Genomic DNA, 15,494 nt, shown 5'->3' with positions numbered 1-15,494 from the left:
GCGTCAGAACGTCGAGATCCTAAATGGAATTTTTCCTTTTTTTGAATTTTTTAAAAATTTTTTTAAAAAAGATTTTTTAAAATTTTGAAGACAGATTTTATGAGGGATTTTTTTTATTTGTGTTAATACTTTATTCAATCAATTTTTGAAATAAGTTGTCTTCAAGATCTTTTTTCTAATCCGATTTTATATAAATATAGATATGTATGTAACCATCACTGATTATTCTAAAGTGACCTTAAATTAAAAGGAAATGATGAATAACTAAGGTTGCGTTTGGTTTCATAGTAGGATTTTAAAATCAGATTTTGATTTTGATTTTGAGTGGAAAAAATGGGGCCCACCCTTTGACTTTGAATGAATTATGTTGTTTTGTTGTGAAAAAAAGTGGTATAAATGGGGCCCACTCTTTGACTTTGTATGAGTTATTTTGTTTTGTAGTGGATAGAGTTAAGTTAGAATTGTGATTTTAAAATAAAATTTTGAAACCAAACAGGCCCTAAGTAATTTTAAAATTCAACTTCTAGTTGCCAATTCTGTTCCCCCCTCTCTCTCTCATCTCTCTTAATTTTCTTTCTCTTTCAGTAATACTCCAAATTCACTTTTAATTAATCTTTTTAATTTCATTAGACGTTTTAAGTAACATCGAGTGTATTGCGTGTCTGGCTTTAGTATATGTATATGTATATATATATATATATATATATATATATATTATAAGGGAAGTTTTATGGGACCTGGCCAGCTGTCTTTAAAGGGCTCTACTTCTGAATGAAATTTTCTCGAATTTTTTAGTTTCTTAATTTTTATATTAATTTTTAATAAAAATATTTTGTTTTCATTTTTTAAAGATATATATAATATATGATAATTTTTATATATTAATTTTAATAAAAGAATTTTGTTTAATTTTTTAAAGATAGATATATATATATATATATATGATAAAAGATTTTCACCGTGATCAGTCATTATTTTTTTAATTTTAATCTAATATAAATAGAATTATGGCGAGGTCGGCTAGGTGGCCTCAGAACGCTCGATTCTAAATGGAATTATCTCAAACTTTTGAGTTTTTTTAAATTTTCTTATTTCTAATGAATTTTTAGAAATTACAAATATCTTTAATGAGATATTATAATTCATATATGAATCATCACACTTATAGATATATGAATCATATTTAAATTTCGAATTTTTGAGTTTTTTTTAAATTTTCTATTTTTAATAAATTTTTAGAAATTACAAATATCTTTAATGAGATATTATAATTCATATAGGAATCATCACACTTATAGATATATGAATCATATTTAATTTTTTTAAAAAATAAGATTATATTCTTTCTAGATTCTACATAATACATTATAAATAAACCACAAGGTGCCGTTTAATTTTTTGCTTATTATTGTTTCACTTCGAATTCCCGATCTCGAAAATATGAAAACCGTGATAAACCAATATCATTTTTTTTCACTTTTATCTTTTATATACGTCTACCTATGTTCTTATGAAAAAAAAATCTTTTTTTCATTAAATTTCATTATGTATGTATGTAATATATTGTGATTTGAATTTTTTTCTTGGTATATATTAAAATTATAGTTGAATTTTCCAAAAAGTATGTCTACAATGAGTTTTTCAATTATTTATTTTTCTTTTTGTCATTTATGTACGTCTAGAATGATTGATTTGTTAGATGAAATTTTTGGGTTCTCTAATTATATATATATATATATATATATATCACGTCAAAATTTAGAATAAAAAATGTGGTTATGTATGCAAATTAGAGGATGTCTTTTTACATATCTTCAATATAGGTTTTTTACATTTTATTCGTAAATTTAAATTACCATTATGCATATATTTAGTAATATATTTTTATTGATGGTATGTAAATTATTATGATTTTTAAACAATTAAAAATGTATATTATGTAATATTTTTCCCGTGCAACGCATGGGCTCCATGAGTAGTATATAAAGAAAGCAAGTATATATCGAGATCAATGAATGAATTTCCTAGAATTTTTTGAGTTTTTTTAAGTTTTTAAAAGACATTTTACAATCATATTCAAAGAATCACAGAGAATACTTTTCTAATTTTCTAATTTATGATGAGATACTGCTAATTTCATAATGTTTAATAAATAACAAACTTTTCAATTTTAAAATTAAATGAATATTTTTTTATAAGATATCGATGTAACAAAATATTATTGAAACTTTTTAAGAAGATTTTTCGATTTACATAATATTTTATTTTCTTGATTTTTAATTTAATATAAAAATTGATATTATCTCAGTTATATATATCTAATATAATGTATTTTTTAATTCTAATTACGAATTATATAATATATAATAAAAATTGACAAAAAGAAAAATGGATCGCCTTCTATCCTATGCAACACAGAGATGCCCCGTTTGCAAGTCAGCAACAAAGTAACATAACAAACTGTGATATTATTAAAAAGTCAAATTTTTGTTTTAATGTTAGCGATTGAAAATACCATATCGCTTTTAAATGTTAACTATTATTTTGCGTGAACGTCTTTTCTTCTTAGTATTTTTTCTTACTCAACTCTAAATTAAGAAATCAAATAGGAAGAAGATAAAGATGAATGTAACAACTTTTTATTTTCATAATATGCTTTCATAATCCAAACCTGATATAAATAGTGATGAAAGAATTCAAAAAGTTACCAGTATGTCAGAGGTAGATTCTTGGGATTTTTATGATGATGTGGCACATTAACGTACCACCATTTGTTGCATTTTAATTGGTTATGAATTCAAAAGTCACTCAATAGGAGGCTTCATCCTACATGTCATTTTCTTATGCATTGGCCTAACATTTACAATTGCATATAGATTGTACAGAGATCACATGAAAGAGGGGTGGCGGCCAGCCTCGCCAGCACCCACTAGATACCACACCTCGCCTCAGTTCGCTGGCCACATCAAAGGCCATTGGCTACCTCAAGTCGGGGTGGTGACCGCCGAAGAGGCCTCTCCCTCGATTTTGGTGATCCCACAACCAAGGCATATAATGGTCAGGAAGTTTATCTGTAGGTTGAAACTGCGGTACGGGTTCAATAAACTTGTTCAAGAAGATCCGAGTCAAGTCGAGGCAACTAGCTCGGTCTGTCCATATATGGAACGAGATCATAACAACTAAGAGGAGAAGATCTTGAGCTGTTGGAAATCCCGCCTAATTGCTGCAATATTAGGATTACTAAGTGGCACCGTGCCTTCCTTTGTGATGAGCTTCTCCTTGCTCTCAGTCAGGTTTCTGAGTTGCAGAATTTCCAGATGGGTTCCGATGGTCAGGGATTTGTGTGATTGAAGCTTATGATAATCAAGGAAGAAAATGAGAGGAGTCCATCGTGATGAAACTTTGAAAAAGAGGACACCATTGAATTTGAGGTCACTGGAGCCTACAAAAATGACGATCCCCCCAAATCCAACAGGGCCTTGGCTGTGGCTGTGGGATCTAAAAAATCGGGGGTTTGGGCCTCGCCAGTGTCCACCCTGATGCCTGAGGTCGATGGAGACCTTTGGAGTGGCTGGCAAACTGGGGGTGGGGGTAGGGTGGCCACCGGGAAAGCCGGCAACCGCCCCACTTTCCTTTTATACCAAATCGACTTATTTTGTCTTTGATTAACCTATTTATCATAAGTCCACTGCCTTCATTCTGCCGCATAAAAACCATAAAGAGGGAGAGGGTTTATGGTAATTAGAAATAGTGGGGAGCCGAATAGGCTTTGACATAGAGAAATTTAGTATTAAAAATTGAATAAAATTGAAGAATCATTCTACGCAATCAAAGGTTTTATAAATTTTATTGAAAGTGATTGTGACTTCTACTAGTGATTGGGAAATAAAAGTATGTTTGAAAGAAATATTCTTATGAACTCTACATTACTTTGTGATTTATTATTTTGTAAAATTTCGGGTCATGTATGAATGCTATTGATTATGTGATTCTGATTTGGCATCGATAATTGTGGAACTTTTAATTGTGTATGGATACATTTGGCTACCATCTGGGCTTCTCCAATAGACTATGTGATTAATGTTTATGGGCCTTCTCGCAAGCTAATGTGGACGTAGGCATCTATATGTATGTGTGTGAATTTTGAATTTTGATTCCACAATTATTATAACTTTTTGAACCGTTCGACTGTGAGATAAATTATTTTACATACATGATCCAGCTAGTATCGGTCATTGTCACTTATTAGATTCTCCTCGAACTTACCCGTGATTCTTTTTTCAGATCTTATTATAGGTTTAAGAGTTATTAGATTGCACAACCGAAACATAAATGGATTTTCATGTATTCTATCCGTTCAACTCCGACTGATATTTACGAATTATTTACAGAAAAATAATGTAATATTGCATTATTTGTAAATTTTATGAATTTAAGGATATGCATGAATAGTTTACGTCTTTTATAATTCCTCGTATATCGGATTTTTCCAGGCGGGCGTTACAATATAGCTGCTTCAGCGATGTCTTCCAAATGTCTCCCCAAGGCAAACATGGAACCTCAAATATCCAAGCTGGCACAAGACTAGTGACAAAGACTCCTAGAGGACATGGCTCGGGAACTTACATTATTTGGTCCCCAATTAACACAGCTTTTTTTGTCTATCAGAACATGATAGAACATGATGGGTAATATATATATTTCAGCTTGCTGACCAGGTGATCATCATTGGAGGAGGATGATACAATTCAGAAGAACTATCTAGCTCACTGCTTGCTGACGGCAAAAAAGGAAGAGGCTGTCCCTGAAAATGCTGGTTTAGATAAAGTTTATCTAAGTCACTGATGCAGCGCAGATCACGATTTCTTACGTCTAAATTCGAATTTAGACTCGAAGGAAATAATACACGTCTAAACCCGCTGAAAAACCAAGAGTCCTGGAAAACTCAAAGTATTATTAAACAATAAGAGTTTGTGAGATATCTTCTTACAATGAAGTGAATAGCCTATATGTAGAGGGAACACACCTCCCTTTACTTTAGAATAGGAAAATGACATCTACTCATATAGATTACTTTTCTAAAATTGGACCAGGAAATAATCTGAAATAAAAAACTACAGGCTCCTGAGTCAAGTTAATATAGAAAATAATAAATAATTAAAAAAAATTATACTATAGCAATATTCTCCTCTAGTAGAAATCAGAATCTTCTAGAATATAGGCTGTCACTTTAGGCAAACCAAGAATTGTTGGGACGGTTTCTCTCCTATATGGAGAATGGTGAGCGTAGGTGTTAGAGGTAGTCCCACATAGAAAAGTTGAGAGGAAATCCATAAGTTTATAAGAGATAATAGTCTAGCAACCCATTGACTTAAGCTTTTGAATTGCGGATGAGCCCGAGTCCGAAATAGGCCTGTGAATTTTTCCTAACAAGTGGTACCAGAGCCCAAGGTAACGATCTTTAGTAAGTGCACACGCTATGCGTGGAAACTCACACCACACCAAGGCTCGAGTGTGGAACTCATGGCTAGTGAATGGCCTAGCAATTGGTATCCAAGTTCGGCTCGAAGTCCTCCACATAATCAAAAAGGGGGATAATTGTCGGGACGGTTTCTCTCCTATATGGAAAATGGTAAGGATAGATGTTGGAGGTATAGTTGAGAAGAAATTCATAAGTTTATAAGAGACAGTAATCTAGCAACCCATTGGTTTAAGTTTTAAAGTTGCGAATGAGCCCGAGTTTGAAGTAGGTCTGTGATTTTTCCTAACAACCGTGCATATATATACATATATGCTGAAGTTTAGAGTACATATACGAAGTCCACAGTCCTGTTTTGAATTGAAGCAGTCGATCAGAATATGAATTTTCTAGCATTTAAGAGCATTCAGTCACTCCCCTAAAAAATACTTACTAATTTCACGTGTTGCAAGCTATGATATTGGATCAATGACATAGAAGTCTCTCCCTGGCTGGCAGGAACGCCCCCACCCCCTCCCTTCCCGTCTCCTATTTTTGTTTTATTTTAATATACAATATTTTTTCTTTTTATTTAAAAAATTGCCACGTCCGCCGATTGTAATGGATAATGAGACCTTAGAACCTAAGTGATGAAAATGGAAAACTTTTGAGGACAAAAACAACGAAAGAGAAGGGATGAAAATGATAAAAAAAATGCTAGTGATTGAGAAGTGAAGCTCGTCACCAAATCCGAACCAACCTCAGAACCAATCCGATCCGGAGTAATGCGAAACCAAAAACCCAAACCAAAAACCTTTTTTGAAATTCAGGCCGGTTATAACCCCTTTATTGGTTCTCGGGTTACCAACCGACCTGAATATATATATATATATAAATGTTAAATCACTAGTCCATCTCTTTCCTTGATCCTCCTCCTCTCCCATCTTCGCTGACGTCAGTCACAGTCATCTCCTCGGTCTCCTCCGCCTCCTCCTTCGCATTCGCTAACAATCATAGACACACACACACACACACACACACTCAGATTTTTCTCTCTATGTAATTCTCCAGCATTTTCACACACACACAAACTTATATTGAGACACAATTTATTTTAAGCATATGTGGGCTTATTAAATTAGTTTGGGCCAAACCCACCAAGCCCGCCCAATTATTTTCTTACCTGAATCTTCTCCACCGCCTCGTATTTCTTTCCTTCATATTCGTTCTCTTTCTTCTCTTTTTCATCTCTTCGGCTGCAATAAAACCACAGAGGCCCAATGAGAGAGATGGAGGAGAGGAGGAAGCGGGAGGAACCTGCAGAAGCATAAGAAGCTCCGTGCATGTCTGTGAAAAACCCACCTTGCGGTCACCTTTTCCCTTCCGACCTCTCTTTCTCTGGTGCTTGTTAGTTATCTGTTCTTTCTTTTTTGTCCCTCTCTGGTCGCAACAAATCAGCCGAACAAAGACGAGAAAAAAAAATTTCAGATTTCAACCGTAGCAAAAATTCCTCTGTTTTGTTCTTGTTTCTGAACAGCTACTAGAATCCCTTTGTTTTGAGTTAATGGGTTGTAGATTCAAGATAAAGAATATTCGAAATTGATTGCGTTCTTATTTAGGTGAATTTTGATGACGAGATATTGGAAATGAGGAAACATATAGGGAGGGGGGAGGGAGGCGAGAAAGAGAGAGGGAGGGAGGGAGGGCTCTGCCCGAGATGTAGCAGAGTAGAGAAGAAGGACGTGAGCTCGATTGAGAGCTCGGGCTAGGGTTATGGAAGAGGAAGAAGAAACAAAGAGTCGAGAGGATGATGGGGGCATGGCAGCTGAGAGTGTAGCAAGAGAGGAAAGAGGGAGCGAGGAGGAAAGGGACTGAGAGGGGAACGAGACACAGGCTTTGTTGATTTGATTGTATTCTTCTTGTTGGCAATTTAGAAGCTACCAGTTAGTGGAAGTAAAGAAGAAGGAAGGGATAAATAGTGTTGGTGTTGATTTGATTGTGTAGGCGACTGTGGATGTACCTATCTAAGATGTTTAGACCGTTTGGTAAATTAAAGATGGAATTTACTTAATTATTTATTTGGGATATATGGTTGTCTTCTTTAGCTTTTGATATGGTTTGGTGCTCGTATGTATTTGGTCTTTTATGAGTCTCTCATTTATCTTGAAATTGAAAAGAGCAATCGGGTTTGTTTAAATGAGAATTATGGAGATTGTTTTAACTAGTGTTTTGATATAGATGAGAAATTGACATAATGAATATGATATATATATATATATATATATATATATATATATATATATATCAGGACATATTGAAAATAATAGGCTCTAAAGAAGATTGCAGGAGGTATTGGAAGTCCTTGTGATGTTTCTATATTTTTATTATTTAATCTAATGCTTGCAAATAATAGGGGTCGTGGAGATTGAATCCCCGCACTCTAAAGGGTTGGCTCAGTTTGCTATATTTCTAGAGGTTTTCTACAAGTACTCTATTCCTTTGTGAAATAATATATTATAGTTATATAAATTATTAAAGAAGAATATTTTGATTTAATCAGTATATGAATATTAGGTGATGCTGAGTTAATGGTTAATTCTAATATTACTATATGATTATAAAGATAATTGATTGTTTAAGAATGCATTTAGTAATTATCTGTATATATTGTATAACATGTTGTGTTGATGAATTAAATGACAGACTTGGGTATGCTAGTGTTATCTTTGGTCATTTAAAAATATATTTTTATTTAATAGTAGTTCATTTTACTGTGAAATCTTGTGCTCACTATGATGCAGCTCACACTCTGCATATTATTTTTCAGATAAGTTAGAGGCTGCGCCGGATAATCATTTTGATATCGAGGTTTGGCATGGAAGATAGTTAGCTAGAACTTTATGTTTTACAAGTATTAGAGCTATGTATATAGTACTCGTAATAAGTTACAACCCGAAAGATTTTGTTTAATTGCTCATGGGATGTCGTAAGAAATATGTTATATTTATCTTTTTAGAGATGTATGATTTTCTATATATATTTATGGCCGATCTTGAAGGAAATATTATAATTTAATTAGGACTAATATTCGATTTGAAAAATTTAGAATTTTAGGAAAAATGTTATTGAAATTTCGGGTCGTGATATCACTTAAAACTCCCTCTTCCTTTTCCTCTTTGTCTGCTTTGTTTAGATTTTGATCGATTGAGAGGGGGAGTGAGGGAGAGGACGATAATGAAAGATGGTCGGATTGAGTGTGGTCGTGGAAGGTCATCACCGATTCACCAACACCATCACAAGATCAGCGGAGACCATATTAATTCTCTGTTATTTCTGTCTTTTCATTTTTCTAATTGTAAGTTCAGGTAAACCGACCCAAAAACCTGAACCGAGAGCGGTCGGGTTTTTTAAGTGAAAAATAGCCCCAATAGGGTGTATTTCCCCAACCCAAAATGGAAAACCCGACCCAACCCGAACCATTACACCCCTAGGCTGTCTTTTTCTCAACAAGAAAGACGTTTTACTAACTCAGACGGTAAAACAGAGTTTGCATTATGATTTTTTATGCACACATATAAGATAAATAGCCAACCAACTAAATAAACAAATAAAATTAAAAGTTTTTGGTATAAGAAAGGTAGTGTATATATATATATAAAAGTTGAATGAAATCAGCAAAAAAATGTAAATACCGTAAAAAATATATATAATTGAATTCAAAAGAATTCCTTTCAAAAGGTGAGAACACACAAATTGAAGGGAGACAATTAAAAATTGAGAATTTTGCAATAGCGACGACTCAATTTATAAAATAAATTCAATTCGAGTAGAAGAAATTATCACGAATCAAAGTTGGGTTATCATAAAATAAGAACTCTTTAATGATGATGAAATAATTTATTATCATCTACGTTGCTTGATTCAAGTGGTTCGACGTTTATTTCGCTTAAGTAGGTCTCGGGTGCGAGTCCTTATGAATGCAGAAAATTCATGCCGTAAGAGTTTTATCTCTCAATGGGTCACCCCGGTTCGACTAGATTAGTTGAGTCTCAATTAGACTTTCAGATAGCAGGGTTCACACAAAAAAGAAAGAAATAATTTATTATCAAAATGAAAGATTCTTTTTTTTTTCCTTTTATAATAGTGCAGTTCGTTGTAACTCCGTCTAAAAAGGATCAGTTATCACAAGTTGATCTTTTTTTTTGGCCAATATCACAAATTGAGTTGAGAACACCATTTTCAAAAAGAATTCCGAAATAGCTACAATTCAATTTGTGATAGTTTTCTCCCTTGAAACCGGAAAAAAAGAAAAAAGAAAAAATTGTGATACTTTGTGAGAATGAAAGGAGTTAGCTGCCACTGTACTCTGCTACAGAGTAAGAACGCCTGTATTCTGCACTGATAGAATAGTCTTCGGGCTGCAAAAGTTTTGCTTTGATTGGATATGAATTGTAATTTAAAGAAACATATCATACATATTTTAAAATTTCAGAAAATTATATTATTTTGAAATTTTTTTAAAAAAAAAATGAGGTTGAAGCGGGATGGTGATAACGGGGTTGTGTCGCCTCGTCACCGGGCACCGCCACCCTAGGGGAGGTCGACCCGGGCCAAAATTACAGGCACGATTGGAGAAGAGGCTGGCAAGATCCGGCCCAAAATGGGCGTAGATTCGAACAACTCCTCTTTCCTTAAAATCGTTTCAAAGTATATTCTGAGCGCTGTGTGAGCTTATTTGCCAAAAGTATCTCTACAATATGCATTTACGAAACTTCAGTTGCAGTTTGTATCTCAGAATTCATATTGCCCATTCTGCCAAGCAGAGCAGAGCAATAATTATGTGAAGAGGACGCACTGAAGGACCAGAAATTGCTACAAACCATGAGATTAAGAAAATATTTATGATTCAATACTCGACCATAAGCTACGATAAGAATGCCAAGCACCGAACATCTCCTCTTAAGACCATAAATCCTGAGCCCGAACTGTTCTTGCATATACAGTTCTCGCCACTGTTCGAGAAAAGTATAGAAATTGAAATCAACTGTATCCTTCACCACTTCTTCCAAACTTGGAAGATGAATGCTGCCAAAAAAGTTCAGGTTGCAGCACAGAATTCAATGGCTTACTAAAGTCTAAGAATGCTAGGTAGGGCCTAGGTGGAACATGGTGCTTTTGTTGGGGTGGATCTGAAAGACACGAGATGATGGGACCATTAAGAGAGAGGGGAAGAGAGGAGGAGTGCGCAATCCTTAATGGATTCACACGGTCGTAGCAGAACTTAAGAGTCGGGAATGCAAGGGATTCACACCAACAAGCGTCCGGGATGTATTTAAGGAACCTGACGCTAATCCCAAATTCGAAGAGTTATAGATGGCAAAAAAGAAGAAGCTGTACCTGAAAGTGTTGATTAAGATAAAATTTATCCAGCTCACTGAATATATGCTGAAGTTTGGAAGACATAGGAAGTCCACTGTCCTGTTTCAATTGAAACAACTGAGAATATGAATTTTCTAGCATTTTAAAGCATTCAATCACTCCTCCAGAGAAAACTTACTATTCCTTAGGTCGTACAGGACTGGTGACATTCAAGCCTCTCTGGATGAACCTGTTCTGGGAGCTCCATGCAGTCTTTGTCATGTCTTATCGTCGAGCATTCATTACAAGAGAGTCACCCTGGAATACCAGTACCCATTACGGGTGAATGATAATGAGACTAACTGAACAAATTCCCAGTCACATAAATTTTGGAAGCCCTGCTTTGATCAGATTCTTATAAGTTGGGGGAGTCTGGAGTTTCCATAGATTCTTGGACATGCTGAAGACTAATTGAAGCAGCAGTGCGTGAATGCAACAGCCCCTAACCTCCTGTAATTGCACCCTTCAGCAAAAGTAAAATGGACACCCCCGAAAAGAAATATTCGTGAAGGGCTTGTACACCTGCTTCATGAATAGCTGACAGCGGAGACACCACAAGCCATATGAGTGCTGCGGTTCGGAGTTACAGCAGAATAGTAACATAAATTATGAAAACCCTCCATAAAAATAAAAGCGTCAACTGATATTCATCGGATATTCCATACTTTTGATGCCTCTCAATATGAATTCACATTTCTGCGGCTCACATTCAGAACGTTTGTTTCCTTTCGAGAGGTAGGATGATAGAACTGACACCTGAACAGCAAAGAGACTGAAGCAGAATTGGATCCTGTCTTTGCTTCTGTGAAGGATAAAAGAGAAGTAAGGGAGGAATGTTATCTTCAAATACCATATCCAGTCCGATAGCAGAACTGCAGGACTGACAGAGCTGGGATGAGAGTCTAGTTGGGTTGCTCCAGGCGGAGCTTTGACAAAAATTCAGAGTTCGAAAATGGCAGGATCTCAAAGGTTCCAGAAGATACTAATCAACAACACAGTGAGTGGTTGGGCAACGTCGCAAAGTCTAAATTTTGCGTGAACCCACATAGAAAAGGTTAAGGAGACCGAACCCACCAAGCCACTTCTCTCTAAAAGATCCCAAAAGTAAGAGGTTAATCCAAGGGAACCTGCCACAGATCCCAAATCAATCTCCCTCTAGCGGATGTTCAAGCTTGCACGGACCATCCTGTAATGGAGGCTCCATGCAGTGTTAGTCGTGTCTTTTAACTGGGCATGCATTCATATGTTTGTCTGCAAGAACAGTACCCCGTTAATGATGACTACATCATAGAATAGCATGCGAATTGACATAGTAATGTTTTTACATGAAGGCACGGTCAGGAGAGAACTGATGGGTTGTGTGCTTTGGTGTCTTCAAAACTGACTCCATCGACAAAGAACAATGAGTGCGAGCGACATAAAGCACAAAACAAATGGAAAGAACGAAGCTCCCGTTACACTATTCTGTCCCCAACAAACAAGTGAGAAAGCTTATCCGTCTATCAGAAAGTAGGGGGGAAAAAAAAAAGATCAGATTATTAGCTGTCTAAGAGCCTAAGCTAAGTACTGTGAAGCAGGAAGCAGAGGAGGAGGCCCTTCATATCATCTGCAGATTGAGTTTACCAGAAGTTTAGGAAAGACAAAGGAAACTTCATTGCATAAGCAGTAACATTTGGCTCAAAAGCCGTCTCAGTGAATCCATTCCAGAATAGTGGAAACATTGGACTGAAGTAATTCGTGTGTAACTCTTTTCAATTCAGAAATGCAAAGACTTCGGAAATTAGATGTGACAGGGAACAATAATCGCCGGGATCTACAGGCAACAATTTGAACTCTCGATGATACGATGCAAGTCTTATTGGTCCTTTGTTCTTTTATTTTACTTTGTTTTAATTTTAATATCTTGTTAAAAAGTATGCGAGCATTCCCAACTATAAACACTAGTTAAGGAAGCATTCATTAAACAGGTGAATTGTACAAAGACATGAGAAATGCATAGACCTTTGATGAGATGGCATTGATTATGAATGAACCAGAATAATTGACTCCAAGTACTTTCTGGATGTGAGAAATCTTAGGCCAAGCCACTTCTCTAAAACATCCCAGAAGAGGGGACTGATTTAAGGACCCTGCCACCGATCCCAAATTAATCTCCCCCTTGCTGACATTCAAGCCTTCGTGAATCATCCAGTGTCGAGGCTTCATGCAGTGTTTGTTGCATGCTGCATCCATCCAATGACTGCCTTGAAGACCAATAAATGATATTGCTTTGATGAGTAACAACGATAATTGGTAATCGACTGAACTATTTGGTGATCTCATAATCTTCTGGGAAAAACGTTTCATTTAGTAAAGCACGTACGGGTATTCTCTTGGAGTCATATAACTCAAGGATGGGAGCTGAGGTCACTCCTCTAGATACACATCCTGGATTTTGAAAAATCTTACACCAGTCCTCTCCGGCATCAATTCTGCAACTCCATCTTCCAGAAACTCGACTTGGGAAGACAAATTTGTGAGCTTGGGATAAAATGATCTCGATGGCTTACAGGAAGTAATGTCCCGTTTTAAATTAAAGGCAACTGAGGGAAGATGAAACAGACCATTAGTTAGAAAACTCGCTATCTCACTAACTCATTTAACTAATAAAATTTAATAAGTCTTCAACTTCACATTGGCGAATGTGCGATATATATCTCGAGTGGGATGAGATCAAGCTTCATTGACCAGCATCAAAGAGTCTTTGTGGAAAACAAGTGAACCTCGACAACCGAGATTGATCAACAGTTTAGGAGCTTGAGGTAATTACAGGAAGTAGGTTGCAGTGAAGGGCCTTCATCTCAGCTGGATTTAGAATGACAAGAAGAATTACAGGAAAAAAATGAAAGAAAATTTAATTCGGTAACAGAACAATGAACGCAGTGCAAACGAGTATTGATGATAGTAGATTCTTCCTTATTTTTCTATCCATTAAACGATGTATTAGTATTGTCAAGGAAATTTCCTGCAGGGAGAAACTCAGATGCGACCGGGAACAATAATCGCCAGGTCTACAGACAACAATTTGAACTCTCTCGATGAAACAATGCGAACGAGTCTTATTAATCCTTTCCTCTTTTTTAATTTTTAATTTTAATTATTTAAAAAAGAAATTATGACCACATGTTATGGAATGAAGCATCAATTAAACAGGTGAGTCGTACAAATGTTAAAGCAGGCGTGCGAAGATGAGAATGAGAACCGCATTGACCTTTGAGAGGGCAGTGCCAGTGAGTGTGGATCCCTCATTCTTCTACAGATGCACGCTATTCCTCGAGAGGCAGTAGTTGCCTGCATTTAGTACAATGGATAATCTCAATCTGGACTAGTCTATGCAGTCGAGAAAGCCATGATGAAAACCTAGCACCTTCATATCCGGATATCCTCAATCTTTTAAGATCTCGATGGGGTCGCATTCTTTCTAAAACCTCTTCTGAATTGGATGTAGCTATGCAGTAGTTCCAATGTAGTTCCAACGATTGAACGGAAAACTTCATTATTGAGAAAGAAGCTTCCAACTTGCCCAAGACACTTCCCGGTCCATGCAACCCCCGAATACATAATTCTCGCCTCAATCCTGTAAGTCTGCCCAACTCATTCAACCTCGCAGCATTAAGGTTCCATTTCTTCCCTACCACAAAGACATCTAAAATCTGCAGTCTAGTCACTTCCCAACCCCCTAGGCATATATCCTAAATTCCAACATCCACTCACGTCAAGCTGCCCTTTATTAACCAGCTTCGTAATGCCTCTTGGTAATCTTCTCAGGTTCTCACAGTCTCTAAAATTGTCTCCAAATTGCACAACCTGCCGATGCAATTCAGAAGATACCTCGACCGAACATTCCTTGAGAGATCGAGGCTCCCTAGATGCTTAAGTTTACTGATTGACCGAGATATCTTTTCCATGCTAACACGCTGAAGAGGCAGTACCCGTATATTTGTAAAACATGAAACGTCCAAATGACCAATCTCAAGCTCCTTTGTCCCCTCAACAAAAAGAAGCAGGGACCGTACTCTTCTGTCTTTCTGAAATCCATCCCACCCATTTGGGAAAGAGATTTATTAGGAAAGTTAGGGTCATGATTTATTATTAAGGGAAATATAATAACCTCATATTATACATATTTTTCTAAACTTGAGGCCTAAGTTTTTTGGGGTCCTCAAGCAAAGGCCTTAGTGGTCTTATGCTTGGGCAAGGCATGTGCTGCATTACGTTTTTCAAGTCAAAGGTATCAAAAATCTTGAAAACATCCCAAGTTTTGATTTTTTGAATCTCAACATTACCAATAACCCAATAAGCCTAGGTCGAGCATTGGCCACCTTGATGTCAATTGAACTGCTACAGTTAACAACCACTTACTAGTCCCGTGACCCACAACCATTCATAATAAAGTATTATAGATCCTTAGAAGTTGTCAAAATTGAAACGTTATGAGAAAAAAATGAACTTTATGGATGTGATTTGATACGGTATCAACATTTAGGACAAAAAAAAATAACTTAATCTCAAACTTCATAATAATATATCGAAGTGTCTTAGATCCTCCAAAGTTGTAAGGATCATATTGTTTGCAGGT

The 15,494-nt window shown here is 35.9% G+C and overlaps 1 long non-coding RNA gene across 1 annotated transcript; it reads left to right on the top strand.

Moving 5' to 3' along the window:
• The first annotated feature begins 6,702 nt into the window (after positions 1 to 6,702).
• On the top strand, positions 6,703 to 8,477 carry LOC116187306. The gene is made up of 2 exons (XR_004152028.1): positions 6,703 to 6,859; positions 8,286 to 8,477. It is a non-coding gene; the product is annotated as an uncharacterized LOC116187306 (long non-coding RNA).
• The last annotated feature ends 7,017 nt before the right edge of the window (positions 8,478 to 15,494 follow it).

This window comes from Punica granatum, chromosome 8 (assembly GCF_007655135.1).
Source record: "Punica granatum isolate Tunisia-2019 chromosome 8, ASM765513v2, whole genome shotgun sequence".
Lineage (NCBI taxonomy): Eukaryota > Viridiplantae > Streptophyta > Magnoliopsida > Myrtales > Lythraceae > Punica > Punica granatum.
Note: the sequence above shows the minus strand (reverse complement) of the source record. Positions and strands in the feature narration are given on the sequence as shown.